The 18,751-nt window shown below is 40.3% G+C and overlaps 1 long non-coding RNA gene and 1 other non-coding gene across 3 annotated transcripts; both read right to left on the minus strand.

Moving 5' to 3' along the window:
• Positions 1-2,234: 2,234 nt before the first annotated feature.
• LOC146523153 (uncharacterized) lies at positions 2,235-17,313 on the minus strand. 2 transcript variants are annotated; one of them, XR_014871503.1, is made up of 3 exons: positions 16,858-17,313; positions 2,634-16,764; positions 2,235-2,554 (listed from the first exon to the last, which is right to left on the minus strand). It is a non-coding gene; the product is annotated as an uncharacterized LOC146523153 (long non-coding RNA). The 2 variants fall into 2 exon arrangements; XR_014871502.1 differs by lacking the exon at positions 16,858-17,313 and having other exon boundaries at positions 2,634-16,851.
• Positions 5,282-5,353, minus strand: trnat-ugu (transfer RNA threonine (anticodon UGU)). Its single transcript has one exon. It is a non-coding gene; the product is annotated as a tRNA-Thr (tRNA).
• Positions 17,314-18,751: the final 1,438 nt, after the last annotated feature.

The following is an 18,751-nucleotide window of genomic DNA, read 5'->3' on the forward strand; positions in this document are numbered from 1 at the left end:
CACAAGTCGATGCCAGTTCAGCAGACAGCAGTTTCACACTTGACTTCAAAACGTTAACAAATTTTGTAATGTGGGATTTTATTTTCTAGCAGCATTACAGGAAACATTACAGATAACATTCAAAACTACAAGTAAAAGACCTGAAGTATTTTCAACTATCAATTATCAAGTTACAGCTGACTCTCAGACTTTCTAGTCTCAAATGTGAATACCATGGTTCAGCATATTGCATCTTCACATCTAATTCTTAAATATGTAATTATGCGACTTATGCCTAACTTAATTTCTCAAACAAAGAACTAGGGGTGGACGATATATCAAATAAACTCGATGTATTGCAAGTTTTTTCTATGTACGATGGTTTAAATCAGCGGTCCCCAACCCCCGGGCCACGGAACGGTACCAGTCCGTGAGTCATTTGCTACCGGGCCGTGAGAGTGAGACTCGGGTGTAAAATGTATGGTTTTCAGGGTTTTTATCGGTTTTCAGCGTTATTTTGTTATCGTTTTTTTTTTTGTTAACTCTGTTTTCCTGGGTCTTTTCACATGTGTTATGAATAAATCGTCTTTTTTTTGGGTACCAGTACTAGTTTTATTTTGTTGTATTTATCCGCAACACCTTAAAGGCCGGTCCGTGAAAATATTGTCGGGCACAAACCGGTCCGTGGCGCAAAAAAGGTTGGGGACCGCTGTTTTAAATGGCTTTAGCGCAGCCATTAAGTATAAGTCGCCATGGAAATATTAGCCCTCTTGGGTCAACGGACACAACAACACTAGACTCAGCGGTCGCTTTTAAAAAACAGCTAAAAACTCATCTTTCTAAACTTGCTTACTTTTACTTACTTACTTTTGCACAGATATAACCAAAGCCTTGTTGTCTCCTCTCTATATATACTGTACTGTATAGTTTGTATAGTGTGCTTCTTTTTAAGTCAAGCTACTAGAGGTGAAGTGACTGTTCCCTTAAAGTTTGTTTTCCCTTCTATCTTATACCCAGGGACCGCTCTGATCCTTTCTATTGAAGCTTGATGGATTAAAGACACAGGGAGCAGAGCTGCCTCAGAGAAGAAGGGGGTGCAGGGAGAGTACAACCTGCAGTCTGGGAATTAAAGAATAATCTTTTCCTGTGTCTTCCAGAGAATTATGTCATGCCTTATATAGATCCTTTGTACTCTACTGCAGCACTCAGAGCACTTTATACATTACATGTGTGTTTATAGTGTTTTATATCTAATATTCACACTCAGATGAAAACATCAGGGATACCTCAGAGGTCTGTATCTTGCCCCTTCTTAAGTGTACACTCTATACAGAGAAGCTTCCTAGTGCAAAACACTGTCTTTCATTGTTATTTCATGGGTTACATGACTGACTGAAAGACAGAAGAGCAATGAGATGTAAAGCATGCAGAGTGAATGCTGATTAACTTAGAGAAGCAGGAAAATGAGTGGACAAAAGAAATTATGCCAGAATTGAGTTTAACAGTGCAGGAAAATTGAAACAATGTAAAGAACAGACTAGCAGCTGAACAGCCAGAAAGCCTTCAAATGAGTTTTTAAAACTGGGGTATGTGATTGTTGATATCCCAGACACAGAAAAACAAAAATAAACTAAAACTATCTTTTGGAAAATATCTCAAAAAAGAGCAAACCCTCCCTGAAAACTAACTGAAACTCATTTTAACATAAAAACATCATACATATAACCTAATGAACAATACAGGATTGTGATTTCTGGTATGTACCATATAAAATGTGATGGCAGTTTATTCTGGATCATGTAGTTAAGTAGAGGTACTTAATGCAGAAACATAGCCCCGAGAGCCGTAACACAATATAATAATAATTTATAATTTATATTAATAAACAAATAAAGTGTTCCCTCGTTTATCACAGGAGTTACATTCTAAAAATAACCCACGATAGGTGAAAGTAGCCAGCTTTACTTTTTACAATTATTATAGATGTTTTAAGGCTGTAAAACCCCTCACTACACACTTTATAAACTTTTCTCAGACAGGCATCTACATTTTCATACATTTATCTTTTGTTTAAACACTCTCAAAGTTCAAACCTTTGTAGAAAAATAAGTCCAGTATTCTAGAATGAAACCAAAGATCAAAACCTGTTTTCAGGTCCAAGACATGGTAAATTGGACTTCTGGTCTGAAAAATACGGTAACTTCTACCTTTCTTTAGTATGTCCAGAAGTCCAACTTTTTGTGTGAAGTTTAGCATCTTCCTATGTCTTTTGGGTGCTACCGCAGGGGCCTTTGACGTCGACACTGTTTTGTTTGTTGTCTTTTGCTAGCTAAGAGTTATGTAAACTCTTGTAACGCTGAACGCACTCTGTACTGAACAGGAGACATGGCACAAGATTTATTGACAATGGTCTACAGCCAATCCGGACACAGACCACAATGCGCTCTAAAAACAAAAAACAAACAAACAAAAAAAAAAACATGCAAAATTGCACACAAAAAAATTGGCGAAACAGCAAGGCTGCGAAAAGTGAACCGTGTTATAGCGAGGGACCACTATAATTAATTAAAAGTAGCTGGCTACTTTCACCTATCGCGGGTTATTTTTAGAATGTAAGTCCTGTGATAAACGAGGGAACACTTTATTAAAATCACAAAGACACGCGAAACAACAAATGTTATCCACATTAACTAAGTAAAAACTGGTCTTTATCTTTAGATAATGTAACACAAGCTTTGTCCCAACGAGGACTCGAACCTGCGCTCATACTGGTCAGTGTAAAAATAAAAACTTTTGTTTATTGGCTAAAAAGCTGTGATTTGATTGGCAGTTTCTCCATACGCGATGAGCCATGTAGACAAAAAGATGGCGCAGAGTATTGCAGTCTCGTCGCAAGCTCCTCCAAGCAACAGCTGTTTTTTGTGTTTAATTTTACTTTTTCTTTATTTCTTCATGAGTAACACGTGTCTTCTTGTGTATGACCACAAAACCTTACAGGACATAACACCTTGGTTCGGGGACCCCAGAGGCTGCAAACACCGATGCAGAGGCAGAAGATCCGGCGTTCTATCCTGGCTATTGGACAAGGTAGACAGAGGCGGTGTTGTGCGTTTCATGATCAAGAACAACTGGTGTGATTATGCAAACGTAGACCCGGTTAAATTCTTCTGCTCACCGGACCTGGAGTACTTGATGATTAAGTGCCGGCCATTCTGGCTGCCAAGGGAATTTACAGCAGTATTACGGCTGTTTACATTGACCCACAAGCCAAAACTGACTGAGCACTCAGGGAAGTGTACAGCACGATTAGCAGTCAGGAAAGCGTGCACCCAGAGGCGGCGTTTATCACAAACGGGGACAAAGGAAACCTGAAGAAAGTTTAACCAAAACTCAACCAACACATTAATTTCAACACTTGTGGAGAGCGGCGACCACTGTTACGCCTACTTCCAGGATGCATACAAAGCCCTCCCCCGCGCCCCATTTGGCCAATAAGATCATTGCTCCATCCTGCTCCTGCCCACCTACAGGCAGAAGCTGAAACAAGAAGCTCCAACCTTGAGGGCGGTGCACCATTAGTCGGACCAATCAGAGTCCATGTTGCGGGACTGTTTTGATCACGCAGACTGCTGACAACATCAATGAGTACACAGACTCTGTCTGCGGATTTATCAGAAAATGCATGGAAGATGTCGTCCCATCTAGAACAGTCAAAGAATACCCAAATCAAAAACCATGGATTAACAGTGATGTTCGCACAGCAATGGTGGCATGGAACACCGCTTTTGACTACTCAAAAGCATCAGACTACAAACACGCACATTACCAACTCCGGGAGACAATTTAAGCAGCAGAACGTTAGTACATGGACAGAGTGGAACAACAATTTGACAATCCTCTGAGAATGTGGCAGGGACTAAACACAATCACAGACTTTAGAGGGAAAATCAGCACACCGCAGACCATGAAATATAATTAGCAAGCACTTCATACGTTTCAAAGGCTCAATCAACAATTACATGACATTTATGCAAAGAGTCAGTATTTGCAGTGTTGACCCTTCTTTTTCAGGACCTCTGCAATTCGACTGGGCATGCTCTCAATCAACTTCTGGGCCAAATCCTGACTGATAGAAACCCATTCTGTCATGATCACTTCTTAGAGTTTGTCAGAATTAGTGGGTTTTTGTTTGTCCACCCGCCTCTCGAGGATTGACCACAAGTTCTCAATGGGATTAAGATTTGGGGAGTTTCCAGGCCATGGACCCAAAATTTCAACGTTTTGTTCCCTGAGCCACTTAGTTATCCACTTTGCCTTATGGCACGGTGCTCCATCGTGCTGGAAAATGTATTGTTCTTCACCAAACTGTTGTTGGATTGTTGGAAGAAGTTGCTGTTGGAGGGTGTTTTGGTATCATCCTTTATTCATGGCTGTGTTTTTGTGCAAAATTGTGAGTGAGCCCACTTCCTTGGATGAGAAGCAACCACACACATGAATGGTCTCAGGATACTTTACTGTTGGCATGACACAGGACTGATGGTAGCGCTCACCTTTTCTTCTCCGGACAAGCCTTTTTCCAGATGACCCAAACAATCGGAAAGAGGCTTCTTCGGAGAATATGACTGTTTTTTTGGGAGAGAAGTGGCTTCTTTGCTGGCCTTCTTGACACCTGCCCATCAATGAACAATGGGGTGGCTGTAGCTCAGGAGGTAGAGCAGGTCACCTACTGATCGGAAGGTTGGAGGTTCGATCCCAGGCTCCTCCAGTCTGCATGCCAAGTATCCTTGGGCAAGATACTAACCCCAAGTTGCTCTCCGATGCGTCCATCGGAGTATGAATGTGTGTGAATGTAGTTAGAAAAAGCACTAAGTACAGATAAAGTGCTTGTGAGAATGGGTGTGACTGGGTGAATGTGGCATGTTGTATAGAGCGCTTTGAGTACTCCGGGAGAGTAGAAAAGCGCTATATAAGAATCAGTCCATTTACCATTTAAGAATCAGTCCATTTAATATATATACATAGAGAGAGTACACATATTATAACTATGTTCATACATGCTTTTTTGTACATATATTTATTCTTATGATTCTCATATTCCTATATTTTGCTTTGCTTCTTATGTTTCTTGTATTTTGCCCACCTCTGTTGTTTGTGAAGCTTGCACACCCAATCTTTATTCACATGTCTTGCACCAGTGTACGAGTAATGTGACATGACAATAAGAGTTACTTTGATGTGAGCCATTGTGAAACCTATTTCTAGTCTCTGGTGTGCACATATGTACCATTCAAGCTCACAGGAAAGGCATGGATGGGATTTGAACCCACGATTTTTGGTTTACAAGACCAACGCCTTACCACTTGGCCACCACGCCACACATCAGCTCGCTTAATGTACACTTGCAGACATACAGAGACTGCTTCCCTTGAGTCTTCTAACATTGTATGACAACATCAACTTTGATTTTTCATGTTCGCTAAGCATCACAGTCAGTCAAGACAAATATTATTGAAAATGTATTAATATTTGAAAATATAAAGTTTTTTTATGTTTGTTTCTTTTTTGCAGGTCAATAAAAATGTACATAGGACAGTAAAATCCTGAGGCACACCATCTTACTTTTCAGCAGCAACAATTTTGTGCATCAAAGCATACTATTGCTATTGCTAATTAATAAAATCATTTTTTAAAGGAACAATTGATACTAAAATATAAGAAACTGAGAACACAAAATCCTGAGCTGATAAAATGGCTCAAGGAACCAGATCTTAAAAAATGGGCCAAAATCAAACCTGAGCAATGCATGCGACCAGGGATGGAAATTACCACATGCCACTGGTCAAATGCGGGTAAATTTATGAAGTGGTGTTTAATGTCTTAATGCATGCTCAATCATCCAGGTCAGTAAATCTTCAAAAGTTGATTCTGTTCCTCTGGACGTAGCGTTTTCAGTATACACCATAGCTGGACTGGCCATCGGGCATACCGGGCATTTGCCCGGTGGGCCGATGGTGGTTTTTCGTTTTTATGGGCCAATGGGTTTTGTTTTTTTTCCGTTTTTTCCCCGTAATGGTATAAACACTGAAATGTGGTGGATTGGCCAGATGAAGGGAGATGTGTAAAAATAACTCAGTTGTTTGGTGGTGGCTATTGCGGAGCTTCCACAGATTCAGTAACATTAGCAAGTGGTGGAGGCCAGCAGATGCAACACGCTGGCAGGTGGATGACAGAAAGGCAGGAGGAGCAGAGACCCGAGGCGGTGAACTGAACTTCAGGTAAGAAGTTATGACCTGCAGTCTATCTGGGTCAGATATAAACCAAGTTTAGGTGGAGTTTATTTTCGTTATGCTGACTTTTTACAGTCAGTTACAATAACTCATACTGCGTACTAGCTAGCATGACGGAGTTTATATACTGCTGGGCGGGTGCTATGATTTTATTGATGTTGAACTTGTTTTATCTTATTTTATTTATAAGGTTAGTTATTAGAGTTTCCAACCGTCCCGTAAAAAACGGAATCATCTCGTATTCAGAGAAAATATTGTGCGTTTGGTATTGAGGTGAAAAAAAAACAGTTTGTCCCGGACTTCAGCTACAATGAAAGAGACACAAAGCTGGAGTTATTCTGTGTCTTTGCTGCACAGCTGCCTCTTCTTCTCTCATCCTCTCCCCTCCCTCTCCTGTTTCTACTTCAATCATGAAACTCAATGATCGGCTTTTCTCTCTTGTTTATTTATCGCCCACTTTGCGCCAGAAAGAAGAAACCGGCGGATGTCACGCTAAACAACAGCAGCACGTTTAAGCTTGATCAGCTGTTGTTAGAATTTATTTAATATTAATTTCTAGTATCAGCTGATGTTTGCTGGAGCCACAGCTGTAAAAGCTGCTGGTCATGATGTCAGTTTGGATATGTGGTGAGAGGGAAACATGAAGATGAAACCAGGAGATGTCCTTACTGAATCATCAGAGCTGAACAGGTGATGGAGAAACAGGTTTACCTTTTAGGTGACATGAATGAGTTGAAGGGAAGTTATGAACTGTTTCTGAGAGACAAATAACACCAGGATCCTTTTCTAAGTAGCTGACAGCTGGTAACTGTGCAGGGGCGGGTCTAGCAAAGTTTTGCCGGGGGGGCCAGGTAGGGCATTAACAGGGAAAGGGGGCACAAAGAAATACTTTTCTTTGTTATGTCATTAAAAAACTTTTAACAAATAATTATCTGAATCTTACAACAAATGTTTTCATCTGATGTAAAATGTATAGAAATCCATTATTGTACATAGTAATTGTTTTAGGGTCCCATCATAATTTCTTCAGAAGTAGCTAAGTACTGTACATGATGCCAGTATTTTTCCCACATTTTCTAGATACTGCACCAGTACTGTGTGTAAAATGCCATCAAAAAGTCAATTAAGTTTTATTCTTTCTCACCTGTTTTTCTATCTCCTTTCACTTATTAAAAGTTGCCATGTTAGAAAAAATATTTTGCCCTGCCATGCTGTTTATTGATGTGGCAAATGAATGTTTTATGAAAATATATCTAAATTTGCCATCAGTAATCAGTAATGATCATGTCTCACCTCTAGTCTTCTCTGTCTTAATTTCAGGTTTTCAACATGTGTTGTAGATAGTTTAGGAGGTTAACTCGACCAAGCAGTCTACTTTTGGGTACTGTTTAGAATACCAGAATAGGGAGGATGGTGTAGATCTAAGTTTATTAGATTGATACATATACACCAACAAGACAGTGTACATCACTGTGACAACAGCGTTTGTTTTCATTTAAAGGCTTTATGGGTTTTCCTATAATACCTGGTGGGCCGGTCTCTAGTCAAAATGCCCAGGCTGATTTTTTGTCCCAGTCCAGCTCTGGTGTACACGACTACCCAAATGAGTCACCCACTGCTATGTTTAGAAAAAAACGTACAAAGGATTGATGTACTGACCTGATTTTCTGGACCCAAAGACTACCTTCAACTACTAGACCATGTACAACAACAGCCACATAGAAAATATCCTTTCACATGTAGCATGTGTAACTTTGCCCCATGAATACTAAAGGTATGGATCAGGATTGAAGACCTAGACCCACGTCTTTTCACTTGGCTGCCACGCCACATTTGGCTTTACTTCACTATCAGCTCTTTTTCTTAGTTATAACAGAAGGAGGACTTTGCCTCAAGTGTCTCTGAAAAATGTTTGCTATCTTGTTTGAATTTTCTTCCACAATTTATAAAGTATTTATGAAAACCCTTGAATGAGTCTGTGTCTCACTCATTCGGCGAATATGTTGTTTTGAAAATAACTGACCAATGGAGCAGCAGAGAGGAACTGCAACATGCAAACAGAAAATAACAATATGTAAAGAACAAACTAACCTCACAACATTTGTATGCAGCTGGGGCTTCCTGTTTGAGACACCTGACTAAAACTGAAACCTCTTTTGGTTTTGAGAAACTTCTGCAGCACAGCAGCTTCTCACTGACTCTAAAATATCTGAGAATGTGAGGACAGTGAAGTTTGTTTCTGAGTCCCAATTGAACCACCCTACCATGTTTTACTAGGGACACTCCCTCTGACTCACTGTTGTTAACGGCTAACTTAGCAAGTCGTGAGTCACTTCTTCTTCCCTGTTTGACAGCATGGAATTACCTCAGTACCAAAAGACTTTTTTCTTTGCAGTAAAATCTAGCATCTCAGTAAGCTGTTATTACAAATGTAAAACATCAAAAGTATCACTGACAATAAATGTTGCCTCAGATTTTTTTTTAAAAATGTGACACAAACACTCTCTCTCTGTCAAGTAGATGCCAAAAAAGGCAAGAAACTGGACAAGTGAAGGACAAAATAATTTTGAGGCCTAAAAGATTAACTATATACAGGAAGATTATCTGAAAGTCATGTCATCAAAAAAATGGAAAGAGATCCAACACAGACCTGACACAGGACCTGAGAGATGCACCTGGCTCTTTAGTTGATCAGTTGATCCAACTACTGTTCACTCAGAAACAATGTCAGTGAAAGTCCTTCTTAAGGAAGAGGAAACGGGGAGACAAAGCTGAGGTTTGCTAAACTACCCAAGAACTGGACTGAAAGTCAGTGGCAACAGCTCTGATGGAGTAATGAATCCAAACCTTGAACCTTGAGAGCTACAGTAGTGAATGTCTGCAGCCATGTGTACAAAATGTCTGAGGAACTGTCATGGTTTGGGCTGCATTACAACCAGTGGTGTTTAGATCTTATAAAAATTGATGGAATTATGAACACAGAAAAGTAGCATCAGATTTTGATCCATCATGCAATGCCAACTAAAAAAGTTCTATTTTTCAGCATGAAAATGATGTCAAACACACTTCCAGTGCAGTAAACAAAACCGAGGTAGAGTAATACACAGTCACTGTCACGTTATGACAGTCCTCCGCGGCTGACCTCCTCGCTATGCTTGTGTTTGTTGTTTCTGTTAGTGTCTCCCTCTTTTTTCTGTCTCCCTGTGTTTTTGTTTATCTCTTGCTGCACCTTGAGGTGGCTGTAGCTCAGGCGGTAGAGCAGGTCATCTATTGATCGGAAGGTTGGTGGTTCGATTCCTGGCTTCCCCTAGTCTGCATGCCTTGGGCAAGATACTAACCCCAAATTGCTCTCTGATGCATCCATCGGAGTATGAGTGTGTGAATGTTACTTAGAAAAATGTGCTGGTGTGAATGGGTGACTGCACAAGTTGTGTAAAGCGCTTTGAGTGCTCAGAAGAGTAGAAAAGCGCTATATAGGAACCAGTCCATTTACCTGTCGCAATCCTGGGTCTGACCCAGCGGTTTCAGGAGTTGTTAAGTTATCCCTTTAAATATGTTGAGCTATTGGATTATCATTTGGTTACCTTTAGTTTAGTTATGTTGCTCTTTGGTCTTCTGTGTTAGTCTATCATGTTTCTTGTCTTCTTGTCCATGTTGTCAAGTTCATGTTGTCATGTCTGTGTTCCATGCTGTTTCCTGTTTTATTGTGAAAGTCTCTGTCCTATGTGCAGTATGTCTAGTTTTGTTTCCCCTTGTCTCGTTAGATTTGATTCTGTCCCAGCTGTGTTCCCACCTGTTCCCCATCCCCATATTATTCTTCTGTGTACTTACGTCCTCTGTCCTCTTTTGTTCAGTGTCAGGTTGTCTGTTGGTCTCGTCATGGTTCCATACTTGCACATCTCAACTTGCACATGTTCAAGTTTTTGTTCGTCTTTTATGTTTAGCATTTAGTTTATCCCAGTTCAGTTCTACTTAGTTTATCCCCAGTGTGTTTTGCTTTTTGTTTTTGTACCTTTTTTCAGCCTAATTAAGCAGCTCGCCTTTTGTTATATTAAAGTTTTCTTCTTCGTTCCTTGTGTCTGCATTTTTGGGTCCTCCTCGTAGCGCCATACAGTCTGCCTCCGCCAGACTGTGACAGCACCTGCCACTCATCAGCCTTCATTAGCTGTGCGGATTACCATCAGAAGAGCGACCTGTTTAGCAGTGTGGCTAAGCTCCGGTCGACACTGGATCATTGAGTCAATCCTCGTCAGTACGGCCGTGATTAATTGTGTTTGAACCTCGCTTATTGTTTAGAATTGCCTGCCATCATGTGTGTTTTTACGTCAGGAATTGGGAATGCAGAGTGTCTTTTTACAAGAGTGGATCCGCGGGAGAAGTACAAGAGAGGAGCCACAGGTCTGAGCACGAGCACAGGATTGTTTGGAACTGTTTTTCACTACACAGTCACTCGCAACGTCGAGAGAAATTTCCAGGACCTGCCTCAGAGAAGCCACAGAATTAATGAACTGTATATATCCTTCAACTTACTCACTGTAAATAAATTCACTGTTTTTTCCTATTTTGTTTTTTTTTTTTTTTTTGCTTTTCCCCCACCCATCCTTGACAATGAAGCACTACCAATCATAGATTGGCCTCCCCCAGAGACTTCAACATTACTGACGCAGTGTGGAATCCTCTTGACGGAGAACAGAACAAAAGGGAACTATTCCTAAAGACTACTTAACCCTCTGGAGTCTGGGGTATAATTGGCCATTTTTTTAATTGGCTTGCCTTGTGTGGTATAATTTTTTCCATTTTTTCCATGCAGTTTTTTGTACAATTATTTAAAACTACTTACAGAAGATTTATGGCATTATTTTAGTGCCTCTATTCTGAGCGTACCTAAAAAAAAATTTGCAAGCACAAATGTTGCATGTTGAGGAGAAAATTATTTTGAGCGAACAAAATTCATTGCTGCGTGCAAAAATCGGTGTTTTTGCGATTATTCATATACACACACAATAACAGCTCCTCTCGCTCAGTTGTTGGCATTTGCTCTTCCTCAGATCTCTGCTTTGTGCGCTCACAGACATCTGTGGACCTGCTCTAAGTGTGTCGTTCGCTCACAACATCTCTGCTTAGTGTGCGCTCAACTCTCTGTACACCGTTGTAAGTGTGCCACAAAACCAAACAATCACAGACTTGGATGCAAAAAATTCTGATTGACTGCTTTGTTCTCCAATCACCTCGCTAGCTACTGTAGCCAAACCCAGGCAAATATCCCAGAATGCATTTTGTCCAAAACTCAAATGAGGCAGTTAGGGAGGAACGCAGAGTGGCGGAGTTTGAAATATTACTCTTTCTGGATCACAAAATAATCTTTTAAGATATTTTTTAAGGCGAGAATGGTGCTGTGTAAACGGTCCAGTTATGAAGCTGAATTTTAATCTCAGCAAAACCGATTTACTCAGGAACAAATCAAACACTGAAATAAACCAAACATGAGCATTTAAAAGGTACCTAATTGATTTATATATGATGTATATATCATGTTTTGTTTTTGGTTTTTTTGTTTGTTTGTTTTTAAATTATTTATTTATGCAAGTTTCAATTTTTTTTACACATTCACAAACAGCGGGGCAGAGGAACACAGACAATAAAGACAACAAAAAGAAAGTCAAAACCAAAAAGCAGGAAAAACAAACAAACAAAAAACAACAACAACAACAAAAAACAAACAAACAGCAACAGACCCCACAACAGGGTACACGGCCAGCACTTATTGAGAACAGCAGAAAAGAAAAAAGCAAATGGTATACATGTCAAATAACTCACAATCCAGTGAGTACAATCCACATTGAAGATCGAATCCAGAGATCGCTAGGAGGAGCCGATTCATAACAGTTATGGGCAACAGCTCAGAATGATAACAGTTAAGACAACGTGGTCAGGACCCAGGGCGTGGACTGTCCTTCTTAATGTGGTCTATAAAGGGACCCCATATCTTCCTGAACTTCTCCATGGAATCAGACGTAGAAAACCGAATTTCTTCCAGGTATAAACAGGAGACCATCTCCTCGGGCCACCTCTTGAAGCAGGGAGGGGAGGCAGATTTCCACTCCCCCAGAATCAGACGTTTGGCAATAACTATACCAAACATGAGGGCCTGTTGCACAGCAAAGGGAAGTGCCAAGGAGTCGCTGGAGCAGCCCAGGATCACCATAAGACAGTTAGGATACAGTTGCCTATTGTAAACAATGCTATAGAAACGAAAAATACTAGTCCAAAAGGCTGTAAGCGTAGAACAGGACCAAAGAAGATGGCCAAGAGAACCGTCCACATTTATCACATTTGGGGGAAACGAAAGGAAAAATCTTGTTCAATTTGGTTTTGGAATAGTGCAGTCTATGGACTACCTTAAATTGAATTAACTGAAGCCGGGCGTTAACAGAGCATAGTTTTATCGGGATTAACACTTCTGCCCATAAATCGTCAGTGATAGCCAAACCAGTGTCCCTTGACCAAGCTTCTTTAATATGGCAGGAGGGGGGTGCCGAAGAAAAAACAAGCTGAGAGATTAAGTGTTTTGAGGTGGGAGGTTCGTTCATTATATTGTAAAAGACATGCTGTATGGGGATAGTATCTAAATTTGAGAATGCTTGCTTGACATAATTCCTAATTTGTAAGTACCGAAAAAAATGACTTGTAGGCAGGTTGTACTTTGTCTGAAGTTGAGCAAAAAAAGCAAAATGATTGTCAATATAAAGATCCTTTATAGCAGTTAACCCTTTAACAGGCCATTGTTTGAAAGCAGCATCCATTGTACTAGGCTTAAAGCTAGGATTGTGGCAGATCGGGGCAAACGTTGGCATTTCCGGGAGGTTCAAGATTCTCTTGATTTGATTCAATATTTTTTATAGAGTTGTAAATTATAAAGTTATCACATGATGGTGTACTTTTAATAACCAGTTTTGAAAATAAGATCGCTGGCAAGGATGCTCCAGTGCGCTCGATAGCGGTGCTAAGCTCCATTTTGAGCCATTTAGGGCTGGACCCGCGTCCCACAGCATCACCAACTATAGGCAGATTCCAGAAGACCCAGGCTCTGGCATTACAGGCCCAGTAATAATGTCTGAAAACTGGAAGGCCCAGACCACCCTCGTCCGTGGGCTTTTGCAAGTGAGACTTTGAGATGCGGGGGGGGGGGGCTTGTAGGCCCAAACAAAAGGCATGATAATGGCATCCAACGCTTTGAAAAAGGAAGACCTGAGAAAAATAGGAACGTTCTGGAATAGGTACGTAAATTTAGGGAGCACAACCATTTTGATTATATTGATACAGCCAATCATTGAAAGTGGGAGATGTTTCCATTTATCTATCATACACTTGAGCTCATCGGTTAGAACCAAATAATTAAGCCTGAAGAGGAGTTTTGAGTTTCTAGGGATGTTAATACCCAGGTATGAAAAATAATCCTGGGAGGCCTTAAAGGGCAAACTAGACAACTTTAAAGGACTCCCACAAAACCGAGTCTGAAACTGCACCGTTATCATTGAATTGTAAAAATTCTGCAATTTTAGTAGATAGGTAATCCGTAAAAGAGTCATTTAGAGGGGTTGAATTTCCAATTGTATTGGGGGGTTTCGTTAAAGTCAAGGTTAAAGGTTAAAGTCAATTACCGTTGAGAGTGGTGTGTGGTCCGAAACTAAATGGTAAATGGCCTGTATTTATATAGCGCTTTTCTAGTCCCTAAGGACCCCAAAGCACTTTACACATCCAGTTATTCACCCATTCACACACTGGTGATGGCAAGCTACATTGTAGCCACAGCCACCCTGGGGCGCACTGACACAGGCGAGGCTGCCGCATACTGGCGCCACCGGGCCCTCTGACCACCACCAGTAGGCAGCGGGTGAAGTGTCTTGCCCAAGGACACAACAACCGAGACTGTTCAAGCCGGGGCTCGAATCAGCAACCTTTCAATTACAAGGCGAACTCCCAACTCTTGAGCCACGATCGCCCGTAACTGAAATACTGTGATAAGTGGAACTAATCACTTTCGAAATAAGCCTGGAATCAATAAGAAATAGTCAATTCTACTGAAACTGCCATGGACAGGAGAGTATTGCTTTTGTAACAGATGCTGGTGCCTCCAAATGTCAACCAAGTCCAAAGATTTAGTAAGAGTATTGAGTACAGAAACAGCTCTCAAAGTTGGGGCCAGGGACGCAGAGGACCTATCCAACAATGGATCGAACTAACAATTAAAATCACCACCGATAATGATATTATGGTCATTGTATTGTGAGACGATATTGAATATTTTACTAAAGAAGTCAGGGTATATATCATGTTTAACGAAAGACCATATATGGATAATCGCAAACACTGAAATACATTTCTTGCACACAGAAATTAATTTTGTTCACTCAAATGAAACTTCTGTTTGCTCAAAACAATTTTCAACATGATACATTTGTGCTTGCAAATTTTTTTTCACGTGCGCTCACAATAGAGGCACTAAAATAATGCCATAAACATTCAGGTGTCACAATAAAATGCCACAAAAATTATTTGTGCAGTTCCTATTTCCCGTCCACAGCACGACGGAGGAGCAGATCAGAGGCATGACACAATTTTTCAATGGGTTGGTGCAGTTTCCCACTGGTGAGAAACATATATGTTTTTTTACCAATTATTTCTGCACTAAACATGATGACAATATTCAGGAAAAAACATGGTGTAAATTATTTATCATAACTCTGTCTTTACTTGGTCTATCAACACAATTAAAAGACTGTTATACAGTTTAAAGTCCACACTTTCAACATAGAGACTAAAGCATGATTCATCTTGCTGATATGTCATCTTAAATTGGTGATGTGATTTTATTGCGCCAGTACCTCAGTCGACTCCAGAGGGTTAAAGAAATTATAGGAAAGCTTACCTAAAAGAGTCCAAGCTGTGTTGAGGAATGAAGGTGGTCATATCCAACTCTGTACAAACTCTGTATGTAAAATGTTTACACATCTTTCAAGTGATTACTGCACCTATACCCATTGTCCTCAAGACTTTTGCACAGTATTGCATATAGATTTCAAAATAAAACAAATACAACAAAAAAAAAAACAAAAGTTGGTTCTGTTCATCTGGATGTAGTGTTTTCAGTGAAGAAATGTTTCGTCACGCATCCAAGTGACTTCTTCGGTCTCAGCTGACTGCAGGTTTCCCCAATCTTATAAACAGTACATTTGCACAATGGGTGAAACTAACACTACTGAATGAACAACTGGTTGTGACATCAGTTCATTTATCATTAATATACAAATTGTCATGACCATTGATCAACAACCGCTACGTCCAGATGAACAGAATCAACCTTATTGGATTTACTTATCTGGTTGATTGAGCATGCATCAAGACAGCACAGTGGAAAACTGAAAGCACTGCCTCCATTCATGTGATTGTTAGAAATCTTAGGTTTTTAGCTAATCCATCTAGCTAAAATTCTGCACAGAAACAAATGAGAAACAGAATAAATATGTTTAGGGAACTAAGTAATAGAAAATATAAAGAGATAATTACCAACTAATAAATAAATAAAAACAAGGTTAATAAAAGATTGACAAGCACATTACACCACAGACGTTAGGTTGTGCAAATTATTAACAGCATACATCCCCTTTCAGTGCATTGAACGGACATCCCTTTTGGCAGGTTTGGACTTCCATAGCTTGCGCCTGTTTTACCGGTCTGTTACGTTTCCAGTTGTATGGCTCGCTGTGATTTGAAAGTCATATAATAAAAAGTTTTTTTTACTTGTCCTAGAGATGTGTCAAAGCGACGAGGGTGTCTGGTCTTTAAGAGGTTTTCTGAGACTTTATTCAGAATGTAGTCCCCTTAAAAAGTTCAATCTCAGACCCTGCCTTTAATGAGCAGCCCCCCCTTCACAGACTTTCCCACAGACAAGCAAGTGAATAAACTCCGTTTACACTGCACAGCGGACTAGCTGGACGGAACCATCCACTGGGGGGACGAAGACTAGCTGCAAGTAACCACGAATCCCTAAATATACGGATTTACGGGTCACTCCGCAACCTGGACACAGTTACCTAAAGCAGATCCGAATACGAGACAAAAAGGGATTAAACATAAAACGACTTTTGAAAAACCCCATACCTGGTCCAGTCGGCGGGTCGAAGTGAGTCACTCAGACTCGTGAAAGGTTGTCCGACTGAAAAAGCCTGGAGCCTAAAATGGCTGCTGTGAGGCAACAAATTTACCCAGAAACACCGAAAAAAGTCGGCTTGCTACTCCAGAAATATGACTCGTACTTACAAGTCAAGATGCGACTACGTCTTTCCTGTTCACACCCACAGTGACTCAGTTCTTTATCTTCCTCCTCTTCCTCCTCACTCTGTCTCGCTACATATGGGGCTGCAGACCGCTTTCCGTTTTCTCACCAAGGAGACGCACTCAAAGTCACCCCGAGCATCTGTGGAAAGCATTAATGAACCTACAAAAAACAAACAAACAATTTAATCAATAAACGTTTCAGTTCAACAAGACTTAGGTACATTTAAAGTGTTTTATGATGGAAAAAACCCACCAACTCCTTAATAAACAGGCTGAGGATAAAGTCAGTCTGAGCTCTCCAGATTAACTCTGCAGGCAGCAGCTTTCCACCCTCTAACGTTTCACCTGACCTGTTTACACATTTCACTACACCTATGGGAGAGTTCACACCCGATCCCCCTAGGCCAACAAGTCTTTAAAATGAAGGAACAAAAGGCACAGAACAATAGAAACATTCAAAAACAACTGGGGAGACATAAAAATGACAGAACCAACACAATAACATTATAACAACCAAAAAGTGAAGTAAAGTTTCTACAAAAAACACAAAGGCTGCAGACAGACACAAAGAAGTAAAATAAGTACAAAAAACTGTGCAATAGCCATAGTAATAAACCTGGTAAATTATCATTTTATATCACTGGTTAAACAAGGACAAATAGTGTGCAATTGAACCATCAAATACCTGCAAGAGTTCCGTGGACTTGTAATTGTTAGCCACCCCATGCAGGAAACATTGGGCCTTTCTCAATATGCGTACTTGTGCGTACTTGCGTTCTCGTGTACTCGTGATACGTCATCAGTCGGAGACCAAGTACTGTTCCAATTCGAAGTACGCATCAAGCCGAGAACGCGAAAAAGTCCCGGATGTGTTCTCGCTCCGCCCGTTTTATCGAGCATGCATCGGTGGTGACTTGTGTGGACTTGGTACAGCTAAATATCCCAGAATGCATTTCGTCCAAAACTCAAACGCGGCAATGGCGGACGAGCGGGGTTAAAAACTTTTAAATATTACTCTTTCTGGGTCACAAAATAAACTTTTAAGTTCTTTTCAAGCGAGAATGTAGTTGTGTAAACTTCAAATATCTGCTCGATTTATCAAGATATCATATATTTCCAAACGAGCTCCGACGTTTTCGGAGACGTCTGTGACCCGCCAGTCCGGCGAGAACAGCAGACTCCCGGCACATCGTTTTCAACCCCCCCGCGGTCTTTTCGCTACTCAGGTTAAACAAACCCCAAACCCCAGTAGCTGTCTATTGTATTGAGTGTCCACTAAAATAAAAATAAAAGCGTTCTAACATCTCACCTGCTTGTTTTTATTAAGGTATGTACACGTATGTACATGTACACTATTTTTATTAATAGAGATTTCACTACTGAGGTTAAACATGATATATAAGTCACTTGGATCACTTCTAAATGTTAATGTTTGGTTTATTTCAGTGTTTTATTTGTTCCTGAGTAAACCGGTTTGGCTGTGATTAAAGTTAAGCTTCATAACATATTACTCACAGTTAAATTAAGAGGGGACGGCAGTAAAAACTCCGGACCTGTGACATCCAAATCGCAAGTCCGTGCTTGCGTTCTCGGCGAGTACGGACTCGCCGAGAACGCGAGTACGTACTTGCGTACTTGAGAATTGAGAAAGGGCCTCTGACAGCACTGAGCAGCTCTTTCAATGGCAGGCTGCAGCACCCACCATGTGGGACAGAGAGATTTCGCACACTCTGCTGTCAGACTCCACAACAAAGACTTCACAGCAGACATCCACACATGTGCAATAACACTAAGTGTATTTTTTTTCTGACAACATAGTATTTTATTCTATTGTATATATTGTGTTATTTTTGTGTTATTCTATTCCATTGTTTTTCTTAATTTTTGCTCCTGAAACTTTGTACTGTCCACTTTCTGCTGTGACACTCCAAATTACCCCCCCGTGTGGGACAAATAAAAGTTTATCTTATCTTATCTTATCTTAAAACATTATAATAACCAATGTTAATAGATGGTAAATTAATAGTTCATTAAAATACAATACAGTTGGATGTTATGGGTGAGTTACAAATTATGTTTATTTAAACCATTCTATAAACATTTTTCACCATACTCATATTCAAGAGTATCAAAAAGAGATAGATACC

This window comes from Neolamprologus multifasciatus, chromosome 3 (assembly GCF_963576455.1).
Source record: "Neolamprologus multifasciatus chromosome 3, fNeoMul1.2, whole genome shotgun sequence".
Classification (NCBI taxonomy): domain Eukaryota; kingdom Metazoa; phylum Chordata; class Actinopteri; order Cichliformes; family Cichlidae; genus Neolamprologus; species Neolamprologus multifasciatus.